Below are 13,751 nucleotides of genomic sequence, written 5' to 3' on the forward strand. Positions count from 1 at the left end.
CAAACCACATGTCAAATGCAAGTCAGCTGGTTGTGGGGTGTGTGAAAGGATCAGGGATAGGGCCCTCCTCTACATAGTCACTTGGGGACCCAGGCTAGTGTAGGCCATACACAGAACATGTGGCTTTGAAGTTGGCATGGCAGGAAACAAAAAGCTGGAAGGCAACACACTGGCTCTTAAATACTTCAGCTCAGAAGTGATAGATAAAATTTCCAGTCTCAGTACATTGGCTAGAACTAATCACATGCCTCACTGGGTTGTAAAATGTACAGGAACACATGGGTATTCCATGAGCAGTAAATGTCTCTACTATAAGTTCAAAGGCATAAAATCATTTTCTAGGTAGAGGTCGTGAAATAGTTCAAAAGAATTGGAGAAGAGAGTGCAGAGATGCAGTTTCTAAAGTTGCATTAGGAAAGTAAGGACCAGATGATAAAACCTTGTGTGCCACTCATAGGAGTTTGGGCCACCGTATGTGCAAAGCAGAGCTTTTGAAGAGTTTTAAACATGGTGTGATGGCCATGTTTGGTTTGAAATACAACTCTCATGAAGCAACATGGAGGATGAATTAGAAAGAATTCAGACAGGAGGAGGTAGAAAGACCAGTTTAATTCCCATAATTGTCCAGGTTAAAGAGGATGAAAGAATGAAAATAGGGTCATTGGGGATGAATATAAGAAATGTTGAAGAGACAGTCAATAGAACTTCATGACTAATTGGAAATGGAAGTGGTGGGATGATAGGAGACTTTCTGTTCTGCTTTATATGGGCCTAAGTACCACCGGTGAAGATAAAAAATACAGGAGGGCGACACTGAGAGCAATTGGGGACCTGAATTTGAGTTACTTATTATGCTTGTTATAGGTTGACTTGTGTCCCCTAAAAAGATATGTTCAAGTCATAATCCTCATCAGCTCAGCATGTGAACTTATCTGGATGGTTGCAGATATAATTAGTTTAGATGGGGTCACCTGGAGCAGAGTGAACCCTTAATTCAATATGACTGCTGACCTGAAAAACAGATGCCTATGTGACAATGGAGGCAGAGATTGGAGTCTTGCATTTATGAGCTGAGAAGCCCCAAGGATTGCCAGAAAACACCCGAAGCCAGAAGAGGCCAGGAAGGATTTTCTTCTACATGTTTCGGAGAGAAGTATGGCCCCACTGACAACTTTGATTTTATACTTCTAGAATCCAGAATGGTGAGAGAATACACATTTGTTATTTTCAGTCCATTTGTGGTACTTTGTTGTGGGAGCCCTAGGCAGTGGATCCAGGCATCCAGGTAGAGCTGTCCCATTGCAAGGTATGGATGAGGTCAGATGGGTATTCTTCCAAAAGCCCACAAAGGGATTACTAAGGAACACAGAGCATGCTGCAGGCACGTGCTGGAAGAGATTTGCTCATCCCAGGATAGAGAGGAGAAAGGAGAATTAGACAGTGAAACTTCACAATAAGGATGACATTTGAAGAGGGCTTTGAGGACTAAGGAGTGATCTTTTTCTTTCCTAGGTGATGGTAAATGCCTGGGAGCCAAGTCTACATATCTATTCAAATATTTGACAAATATTTATTGAGCACTTTTGTGTTAGGCTCTGTGCCAGGCACTGAGAATATAATGGTAAGCAAAACAGTCAGAGTCCCTATTCTACAGCAATTTATAATCTACTGGGGAGATGACATTGATCAAGTAATCACTCAGAGAGCTATGTAAGCACTCACTCTGATTAATGATATGAAAGGAAATGACCAAGGTGAGAGAATGTGGTGCAAGGAAATCAGTCAAGCCTGGAGGCTGTGAAAGGTAAAGAGGTGATGTCTGAGTTGAGATCTGGGGTGCAGATGTTAATTTTAGGTGATGAGGGAAAGGATGGAGACAGTCCAGGCAGAGGAACTGAAGGAGTAAGAAGAGGACATGTGCACACTGGGGGACCTGAAAGACAGCCAGTGTCACTGCAGCAAGGAAGGGAAGAGGGCAGAGGCTGGGAACAGGCTGCAGCCTTGGTTGGCAGGGCCTTGAAGGGTTTAGTGTTCATCCCATGAGCAAACACATGGAAGGGAAAACCAGTCAGTGACTTCCAGCGGGAGTGGGAGAAAAAAGATAACATTTTTTTTGTGTGTGTGTGTGTATTTTTAAGATCACCTTGATGAGAATGACTGAGAAAGGCAAGAAGGGAAACAAATAGAACCATTAAGAAACCATGGCACTGATTCAGTCCAGAGAGAATGGTGGCTTGAACAAGGTGGTAGCTGTGGAGACAGTAGTTTCCAGAAGTAATTCTCTAGGCACTCAGTGGAGGAAAAAAATTAATGAATGAATGAGACCAACTGTCTACATTTGCAGTTATTCCATGCTCTTCTCTGTCTTTGGGTTTTTAAATACTCTCACTCTCTCTCTCTGAAAAGTGGCATGAATGCCTCAGGACAGAACATCTTGACATGTGATAATGAAGGTTTCTAGTATGAAGAAGAGGAGATCAGATATCATTCTGGGGAGATGGTGAGTCTTTCTCTAGTTGGGGGAAGACAGCTCATCAAGAGAGAATAAGATGTCGGACCCTTGAAGACTTTCAAGGCCAAGGAGGTTCCAAGGCAAGGACTAATCTAAAGAAAGGGGTCCTAGCAACACCTGCCAGCTAGTAATCTCCTCTCATCTGATACACTCTTAGGAGCATCACTCACTGGCACTGTGTTCAGAGGGTACATGATGTACAGTTGAACTCTCCCAAGGCACCCTGCAAGACAGTGTCATCCCTGGAGAGTGTGGGAGCCTCTATTGTTTGATTTTCCTCCTCTGTTGCACTGAAAGTCTAGACACATGGACAGGTTGGAATCCAGACTGTGGCTTTTGCATTCCACGAGAAGGTGCGTGTCTTCCTGGCACGCACCTGAAGTTCTCTGGAGCATCAGATCCCAGCTCCCGAAGGAGGCAAAGCTGTGGCTCTGAGTGCCAAGAGACTTGGCCTACTTTTGCAACTTGGGATGGGTTGAGTTCAAATTGTTGGCTCAGTTGGGTATCTAATTAGCTGTAAGATGCTGCTGTAGGTGGGCCTTCTGTTCATTTTCCTTCTCCATCATGCCAGGGAAGGACGGAGTTCTGAGGAGTGAAAGGCGACCAGCCATCCTTGACTACACAGAGTGTCTCTCAGCTGAGAGAAACTGAAGATCACTGGGGAACTAACTGCTTCACACTGTACTTCCTTCCTATGGTTCCAAAATGTTGGAATGTACTCTGTGGTTTTAATTTAAAATCAATATGTTTCATCCTGCTTATGAAGTGACACAAACACATGACTCAATATTTGTTTAATAATGACATCATGTTCACATATATGCCCGAATTCCAGTCATGCTGAGCTTCCCCTACTAAACGGCAACGGCAGGGCTTGAGCCCCCTTTAAGAATCTTCCCGTAATCACTGAGCAAACCCAAAGGCGTGTCTGTGTTCTGGCCACAGGAGCCACATGGCGTTCTCCTTTGGCTTTTTCTGCAGTAAGTCACCGTTGTTAGCGAGCACCAAAAACACACCCTTAAAGAAATGTCCCTGCCACCTCTGCTGACAGTGCTGAGACTGTCTCCGAACTCTGTGCCACAGAGTGTCATTTAGGTGCTAAGGCAGAATTGCCTGTGTCCAGGCTCAGCAAGTCTTTCACACAAACACTTCCTTTAGACCGTGACCCTTCCGCCTCTCCTTGGAGAAAATGCAGGCCTGGTTCCCAGGCAGGTGGAGGACAGAGGCCATGACATCCCTCCCTTGCCACCCCTTTTCTCTCTGCAAGGCCCCTCACACCCCATGCCCTTCCTTCCCCTTTCAGTGGCACCAACCCCAGGCATAGCCACAGAAACCCCAAGATCCTTTGCTTTTTTCTCACTAACTGCATTAGAGCCTCAGCCCCCGCTGGCCCAGGAGCACACACACACACACACACACACACACACAGACAAGATACACACACCACACACTAATGTATGCAAGAAACACATAGACAAGATACACACACCACACACTAATGTATGCAAGGCATTTTCATACTGGGGATGACCTCAGGGTGAGTGTTTGGGTGCTTCTCATTTTTGTCTGCTGCCATACCCAACTTTGCTTTTTCGTGGTCGTTTTATTTTGCAATGATTTTTAAAACTATGTACTAATATGCATTTTACATTTTATTACATAATGCTTTCAGTTTTTAAAAACCGCTTTTGATATTTCCATTGGGCTGATGAGCTGGAAGCTCTCTAATTTGTTTGGTCTTCCTATAAGTCACTTTCAGCTCTTCAGGCCCTGTGTTTTGAGTGTGTCCTCACTTTGCGTCTCAACCTAAAAGGGAAGCTGGTGACAGTCAGCATCTGTGAGCCCTCCCGCTGTGCCACGTGCTGCGCCCAGCGCCAGCCTCCCCAGGACCCTGGGCGGTCACTGTAGTCCCCACTGCACTAAGGAGGACACAGCACCTCAGGGCAGATATAATCTCTCAGGCAGCACGTGATAGGTGCCAGGTGCATGATGCAGAGACCCAAGTTCTGCAGGAGCCAAGGGGCCGAGGACCCCTTCCAGGGTATCTGTTCAGGCACTAGTTTGGGGGCCTCCTCAGGCACTGGCCTGACAGACTCCCCTCAGTCAGTAAACTGCATCTGGGAAGAAACAGGGCAGGGCTGGGCTCCTTGGTGGAACCTTGCCCACCTCCACCCCCACCCCCACCCCCACCCACAGGCTCCCGCAGAGCATCTGCCAAGCCCAGCCAGCCCGGTTCAGGGCGGCTGTGGTCCTGCCACGCCAGCCCCACCCAACCTCCTGTAAGAGCTTAAGTCAACAGGCGCAGAAAATCAGACAGGCCAGCTTGGGATCGGGAAAGGAAAAACCCCGGCAGCTGCTGCCTAATTGGCATTCTAAACAGCTAGAGGCTTCCAAGTGAAGAAATGAATTAAATACGCCTTTTTTCCCCTGCAGGGTGGAGTACCAGCTCCAGGTCTCCACCCGAGTCACACCCTAGCTGCGGCTATTTATAAGATCTAAATAACAGATGGGACCTGCCAGGATGAAACGATAAACAAGGGAACTGGACCGCAGGCAGAGGCGTCTGACCCCAGACTCCGCCGCCAGCCCTGAGGGACCGCCTGACACTGTCTGAAGGGACAGAGCGCAGGGTACCGGCACCGCAGCCCACAGCTTCAGAGAGCTGCTGCCGGATGCTTCTCCTTCACTCCACAGCCCGAGGCACAGGCTGGGTGCAGCGCAGGGACTCAGTTGTACCTGTTAGATTAAACACAGCCCGCGGGCTCCAGGAAAGCCTGCCCCAGCTGGCAGCCAGCCGTGGAGGGGGTCCCGGCCGCAGCTGGCGTGGGGCCCCAGGGCCGAACAGAGGTGGGAACAAGGTGGAACGTGGTGGGTCGGGGTGCAGACGCAGGAATGTGGGGCAAATCCTGATTTCCTGTATCACCGGGGCGACCTTCTGCCAGCTACAATCCTAGGGGGACTCGGCTTCCTTATTCGTGAAACTGTAAACGCAGGCTGTAATTAAACCAACTGAATGGGATTTTTGAGAACACTGAATAGACAGTAAGTGCTTTGGATAGCTCCACAGCATTGAAACGGCAGCTGTCGCTCGTGGACTTTTTGCTCAGATACACAAATGCCTCTGTGTTGGCTGCTGCCTGCACCAGTGATGTGCAGGACTCGCAGGTCCCTCTCCTGGAGGGCGAAAGGACCTGGAGACACATGACATCACAGCCTCGCAGTTCCTGACCCTGATGTGCCCTGGCAGACAGGAAGGCTGGCGGGAGCGAACACCTTTGATCATCTTAAACAGGCACCTGGTAAAAGCCAGTTAGCCTTGCTGCCCGCGCCGGCTGGTCTGCTGCTGAGTTCCAGTTTCTCCCAAAGCAAAAAGCCCTCCTCACCTTGTCTGATGAAATCTTTCCCCCACCTCATCTCAGCTCCACTCTCCCCTTCAGGAATCTTCCGGACTCTCAGCCACACTGGAGATTCCGAGTTTCTAGAGTAGCGCTTCCTAGGGAAATGTCATGCAGATCACAGAGGTCATTTAAATTTTTCTAGAAGCCACCTGAATAAAAGTAAAAAGAAACAGGTGAGATTAATTTTAATATATTTTATTTAACCCAATATATCAAAAATAGTATCATTTAAAAATGTAGGCAAGATAAACATCATTCACGAGACTCTATATCCTCTTCTTATACAGAGTATTCATGTTTTCCACGTACCGTACATCTCAACCTGCACTACCTATTTTTCAAGTGCTCAGTTTCCACACGTGGCCATCGGCGACTGGATTATTCAGCACAGTCCTAGAGCATTTGCTGGATTTGTCATTGAATTATTGGGAGTGGGCGTTGTCTCTAGCTTAATTCTTTATGCCACCTGCTCTGGGGGTCAGGCATGCAGGGATGTCGGGAGAAGAGTCACAGTGCTGTGGCAGGCCAGTGTGAGGGACTTCGCAGGACCGACTGCCAGCTCAGATGGAGCCATAGACAGGATGGCCAGATTCTGAGCGTCACTCCATGTTCCTCTTGGGTCCTCTCCTAGCAGGTCTCCCCAACAGTTTAGGTATTCGTCTTAGGGTGGGGTGGGTCATGGGCACTGTATAAATAATACATAAATAAATAAAACATAAAAAGCCATCTGGTCCCAAAAGATCTGGAGGACAGTGGAACACAGTGCTCTGCTCTGACATCCTCTATTGGAGGGGATGGTTTCTTCACCTTCCTCTAAATGCTCACAGCTGGACGGCAGCTTTCCGTCAAGACCAGGCTGACCTGGTGGAAGGGATCTGACAGGGATGGGGGTAGGGTGGAGTGGGGGAGCACAGAAAGGAAAAAGAATGAAAGAGGAGAATCTTTGGACCACAGGCTGCAGGACCACTCACGGCCTTTTCACACAGCCTCAGGACACTGGAAAAGTTTCTTTGGCTTCCACAGTGTCTGAAACATTTTTTGATCTGTGACCTTTGAAGAACCAGTGGGCCTCTCTGCATATGAGGAAGTTTCCAAACACATCACGTGAAAAAGATTTTCTTTGGGGGCTCTGAGGATCACCGAGGTCTGATCCTACCCTCAGACACAGAGGGAGGAGGGCACAACCCCCACCCCCCACCCCAACCCCTGGCCCCTGGTAAACCACAGCATTATATTCCTGCCTTGTACAGGAAATGCTAGAACCTTCTGGAAAATCCAGGAAGGGGCCAAGATGAAACTGTGTAGCTGGGGCCTATTCACCGTGAAGCCACGACCCATGGTTTCCCACAGGCCCCCACCCTGCTGGGGCTGCTGTTTCTGGCTCAGCCCTGGAGCCTTTCCGAGCCTCTAGCTGGCCTAGCTTCCTGAGGCACCCAGTCATCTCAGCTGGCTGCCTGTGATGCAGACCGCCAGGCCAGTTACCGAGAGGATTTGGACTGGGGAGTCAGGAAAATCACCACCTATACTCCAGGGGAATTTATAGGCACACTCTGAACCAAATGACCTCTTTTGGCCAACCTGGCTTAAATGGAGCCAGTGGGCAAAGACGGGCCTCCCCTGATTTTGTCTGGACCACTCTTGTGTCCATCCAGAAATGACCACATGGATGCCTCGTCTCAGAAGATAAATTTCCCAGAGAAATTACTAGAGCACACTCCCATGAAAAATAATTTGCTTTCCTCTTATCACTCTAAAAATCTCAAAAATTAAAAAGTGGAGGAAACGAGGTTCTTCTGATAATTGGCCTTTTCTAGTTCACAGGAAACTGTTTTTATTTTAACCAGTGATGCTGAAAATATCTATCTCGTGGATCAGTGCTTTGTCTGTTTTTAATCATGTGGGATGGGCCGGGCTGCAGGGCCCTGCGAACCTGGATGGCATGGGTTTTCAGTGCAGAACACATGAGCCACTGAGTCAGACCTGGTTCCAAGCAGGCCGCTGGCTGCTGGCATCTTGTGCCTGTTAGGTGTTAACCAGACCCTTCAGATGAGCTCATTTGGTTGTAGTATGCACCCTTCCCCTAAAATCTAAGCGAGAAATTTTGGCTCACAGCTGGTACCTGACCACATTTTGACAATGGAGTGACTTGAGCATTCACTTGGCCAGGGCACCTGCATTTGGCTCCCTGTGAAGCCACGGAAACTAGTTATTTCTGCAGCGTGCCACAGCCTGGTTTCTTTGTGAGAACCATCCATTGGGGCTGAGCTGTTCTGTGTCTGCAGTTGCTTATATTTGCACAGTTATGAAATGTTTATTTTCTTAGATTGGCTTGAGCTGATAAGGCAGTTTTGAGCCATTAAGAATCTTATAAGTCAAGATAATTTAGATAGGGGACGATATTTCTGGGTGCTCAGTCGGGTGAGTCAGCACCTCCCCCTTGATTGGGCTATTACATTAAATGGGTGTGATCATCACACGCTCCCTTGAGAAATGGTGTTGTCTAGTTGGGAAGAGTCTCTGCCAGCCCACTTCATTTCCTCTGGCTCACACTCCAGCTGGGAAGTGTAGCCCCAAGGACCTGGGGAGATGATGCTGCCTCCCACAAGGCAGAGGGACAAATGATAAATGTGCCAGGGCCATAAGGGCCTATTTGCAACCATACCAGGTACAAGAAGCCCAAAGAAAATATTCCAAATTAATGAGGATTGAACGTGCTCATGGATTTCAAACCTAAGGACAAATCTATTTGGAGGGCAATCTGCAGTGTCTATCAAAAATGGAACACTTTCACTTGTTTATCAGGGGAGAAGGAGTAAAGGGGCAGATGGGGGAAGGTTACCTGTAGTCAGGTAGTCAGGGCTGGTCTTTCTGAGTAACATTTGAGTTGAGGCCTGAATAAAGTGAGAAAAAATAAATAAATAAAACCAGGCAAACGTCTGGGAGAAGAGATTCCGAAGAAGAAGGAGCTGCAACCACAGAGGCCCTGAGATTGGAGTGTGCGGGCCACCAGTAGAGCAGAGACGTCAGGGTGTCTGGAGAACAGCAAGTAAGGAGAGGTAGGAATCAAAGTCAGAGAGAATGAAGGGGTGGGGTGCAGATTGGGTAACACCTTACAGCAGAGACTGCAAACTGTACCCAGTATCCATTCTGTCTTCCTTATACTAACAAAACCCCTAACACTTGGGAAGGGTCCATGGCCCCTCAAGACCACACCTCCCTGCCCCTTGTGCAACTGTGTGTGGCTACGCCATTACGTTCTTGCCAATGGGCCCCGAATGGAAATGATTTCTGCTGCTTCTTGGTCTGGAACTCTCATAGCGAGGGTGGCATTCCGCTCTGTCTTCCTACTGGCAGAACGGAGACTTGGCACTGGTGAACTCACCTTGTCCGTGCCGAGGAGGGGAAGACCTCAGGCAGAGGTTCAACAAGTGTGGTCCTGGACCTGCCTGGAAACTTGTAGAAATGCAAATTTGGGGGCCTCACTCCAGACCTACTGAATTAGAAACTGTGGGGGCGGGGCCCAGACATTTGAGTTTCAATAGCCCCTCCAGGAGATTCTGATGAGCTCAAGTTTCAAACCCACTGTCCTAGAGTGGGGTTTGTCAACATCAGAGATACTGACTCTGGATTGGTAATTCCTCGTCGTGGGGGGCTGTTCTGTGTACTGTAGGACATGCAGCAGTGCACTATAAGGCAATAGCACAGGTCCCTGCCCTGCTACACCACCTTTCACAACCCAAAATGTTTCCACAAACACACACACATTTCCTGTAACGCGCAGATCAATTTTTGGAAGAAGAGAAAACTAATAGAAGTGATTACCTTGGAGTAGGATTTGGAGGACTTTTCTGTGTTTCTATTGTGTGTTTGAGTTTTTACCATGTGAATGTAACAATAATCATGGGGAAAATGCTTTAGAAAGACCATCTACTGAAAGATGGAAACCAGGTTTCTTTACTGTAATTCTGACACCAACTCCAATGTGGTTTTTTCCCACCCCACCAAGCAATCCTCAGACACCAGCAGGGTATCCTACAAATTACGGGTTTAACCTGTTCAATCAACACAGTTGGAACTGCCCCTCTGTCCATGTAACTTGAACGTATTTAAGCTATTGTAAAAGATGTCAAAAGATTTTCTGATATCAAGATATGTTTTCCTACAGCCTTCCATCTCGTATTTGGTCATTGCACTTTCAAAAGCATAAATCATATCGGCCTGACAGGACATGGTCTTAGGGAATCATACTAATTTTAAAGATCACCTTTTAAATATGTTTACAATCTGCTGAGAAATTTTGCATGGGGTTGAGTTCCAGCTCACAGAATCAGATTTATTTACTTTTTGTAATTATAATGATAGCCAACATTTATTGCTTGCTAATTTTGTCTTAGCGAGAGTGCTCTTCGTCAGTATTCGCACAACTGTCCTAAGAAATAGCTGTTATGTAACAGACAAGAACTCAGGATTGAATTCCAGCCTCCTCCAGTGCTTGTGCTTTAACCATTAGGTGGTGCTTCTCTTTATATTTTTCAGGCTCCCTTTTGGTCTTCAAACGACTTATAGTGATTTACAAGAATGTTAAAGATAGGAGAAAGCATGAAATAATTGGAGTAAAGTAAGACCAGAGAGGGTCAGAAGAAAAAGTCCTGTGTCAGAACAAAATGCTTGCACACTTGCTAACTGAAGGTACACCAATCTGTCTTTGAGTGTTCTGGAAATGTCAAGTTCAAATAGGATCCATGCAAAGTGGCCCCTGGATTAGACACAAACATTACTCAGGAGAAAGGAACTTCTGCAAGGACATCTTCATGATTGATGCAGACAAGATTTCACAGAGCTCCAGGGATTCCACACCTGGGAATTTATCCAAAAAAACCTGAACCACCAATTTGAAAGAACATATATTCATTGCAGTATTATTTATAATCACCAAGATATGGAAGCAGCCCGAGTGTCCATCAGTAGATGAGTGGATAAAACAACTGTGGGACATTTACACAGTGGAATACTACTCAGCCGTAAAAAAGAAAATTTTACCATTTGCGACAGCATGGATGGACCTGGAAAACATTATGCTAAGTGAAATAAGCCAAGCAGAGAAAGACAAATACCGTATGATTTCACTCACATGTGTAATCTAATAAGCAAAATGAACTAACAAGCAAAATGAGACAGACTTATAAATAGAAAGCAGGTTGACAGCTATGGTGGGTGGTTAGGGGCTGGAGGGATCAAGCAAAAAGGACAAAGGACTCATGGACATAGATAACAATGTGGTGATTGGGGGGGGCAGAGGGTAAAAGGGGGATAAACAGTAATGGAAAAATATAATCAAAAAATTTAAAAAGAGTTTACAGGGCTCAATAACCCATAATTTGCACCATCACTTCCTTATTAAAAAAACTGGGAATTTTGGCATGCTTTATAATTCTTCAAATATTTCTGCATTCCCATTTCCAGTACATCTTCCACAATTGCCAATTCATTGCAAAAGAGTATGAATAGTGACCAAGTTATTCTTTACTCAGATCGTCCCAGCGTCCTGGAATGTAATTCAAGCAGGGTCAGGACTTACTTTGGGAGATTTTCCGTAAGTCTCTTGACTCACCTTTCCTTTTTAACTCTCATACCACCTAACTTTAAGGTATGTCTTCCCAGCACCTATTGTCCCCATCATCACAGCATGACACTGGTATGGCTGTGTCCACAGGCTGTCTGCAGGTGAGGCCAGCGTACGCTGAAACAACAAGGCCACTCCCTGTCAGGTGTCTGTCACAACGTTCATGTCCTCTTTGTTGCCTGACGCCCTCCCCGCACACTTGCCTCTACTTCATCGGCACAGATTCAGGATGTCACCCTGCAGGGTGCTGAGAACCAAAGCCAGAGTTTAACGGTAATCAGAGTCAACTTTTCCTATGGCTGGAAGAAATGAGAAACTCAAGAGATTTAGAAAGAAATGTCTAGAAGAGCAGGAAGGAGACACCCAGAATTGGTCAACATAGATCCAAATATGGAATAAAACAAAAACAAGGGCAGGAAGATGGAGCCAGAGAGGGAGGAAAAGCAGACGAATCCGGGAGAAAGAATGTGATAAAGCTGCCTCCTGCTCCGCCTGTCAGTCCAGGCTATCTCCAGCGGTTCTGAGCAAAGGGCACCGCAGCAATAAAGTGCAGTGAGTCAGAGCTGCTATTTTTCATACACACACACACACACACACACACACACACACACACACACACACACCCTTCTCGTTCCGTTCAGCTACCCTCTGCTCTGCTCAGCCCAGCACACACACACACACACACACACACACACACACACACACACACACACACACACACCCTTCTCGTTCCGTTCAGCTACCCTCTGCTCTGCTCAGCCCAGCACTTTGTCCAGCCCAGGACCTCCACGCTCCTGAGGGCTGCAGGGAAGAGGCTGGTGGCAAGGACGTGTCCACAGCAGGCACATAAGCAGGGGAGCTGCAGCCACATGGCAAGAGAAGACACAAGGACCAGAACCCCTGACGCCACTCCTGCCCTGACAGCTGAGAGCAGAGGGCCCCCGATGAGGGGCCCCAAGACAGAATTGCTGAGAAAGGCTAAGGAAAGGCCTTTTCAGAAGAGGATGTTTGGAACTGTTTCCATTGTTCAGGTCAACTTCTGGCCAAAAAGCCATGTGAGAGCGTTACTCATTCTTGGAAATGCTTTTATAACTTGTTCAAAACTTTCCAAGTGAAGAGTTTGAATGCTTTAAAGCCCGTGATTTAAAAATCTAAAAAACTATAATACACCTTGATTAGTTCACAGCAATAAATAGTCTGCCATCAGGGAAGGTGGAAACTTTCTAGCCAGGTTTCAACAAAAACCTTTGCATAACTGGTGAGTCAGTGAATGAATGAGCTTCGTGACTTAAAAGTGACCAGTAATGCAACTTCCTCCATTCAGAGTGGCCAGATTTTGGAAGCCACCTTTTCCCAGCCATAAGGGCATTAACCAACCACCAACCTAGGCTGAACTTGGATGTGAATTCCTATATCTTAAGACACTATTTAAAATGGAACGTTCATTGTTCTTAAAAACACAAGGTTATCAACATTTTTTACCATTGATATCTTTAAATTATTTTACCTCATGTTAGAACTTCTATTTTATAATAAAGTTTAGCCATGTACAAAATTTTAAAATAAACTTACACATAGTGGTGTACATTCAGACACTTTGCTTACAAGGGTTTACAACCAAACTGATTCTTCAGTTTAGAGAGATGAAGGCAGATATCTATGAAGACTAAACTATTCTTACTTTCTGTTATCAATTTCAAATGGTTCAATAATAGCTGTTTGTAGCTGCTCCATATCATAACTCTTACATTTCCCTAATCATTCTGATCATTTCTAAAGACAGCAGCAATAAATAAATAAATAAATAAATAAATAAATAAATAAATAAATAAATAACAATAACAACAAAAACACCCAAACTTTACATAATGGAAGCTTTCCCTTTTATAAAACCAAAGGCAATTCTGGGTTGATGTCTTTTTTCCCCTAAAAACATTACAATTCAAAGACTTTCAAAACTCAAAAGGTAAGAATAGAAATGGCTCTCAAGAACAGCAGGAGCGGTCCTCTGCAAACGAGTCCACACACAGGGGTGGTTTAACTCATGATAAATTAGACTGATTTTGGCTTCTTACTATACAGGTCACCCTTGTGAAAATGACACAGAGAAGAGAGGGAGAAAGAGGGAGAGAATAATTGATGTGCGAGAGAAACATCGATTGCCTGCCTCTCGCATGCCCTCCACTGGGGACCTGGTCTGCAACTCAGGCATGCGTCT

Source organism: Furipterus horrens, unplaced genomic scaffold (genome assembly GCF_987537825.1).
Source record: "Furipterus horrens unplaced genomic scaffold, mFurHor1.1.pri manual_scaffold_2, whole genome shotgun sequence".
In the NCBI taxonomy this organism is placed as follows: domain Eukaryota; kingdom Metazoa; phylum Chordata; class Mammalia; order Chiroptera; family Furipteridae; genus Furipterus; species Furipterus horrens.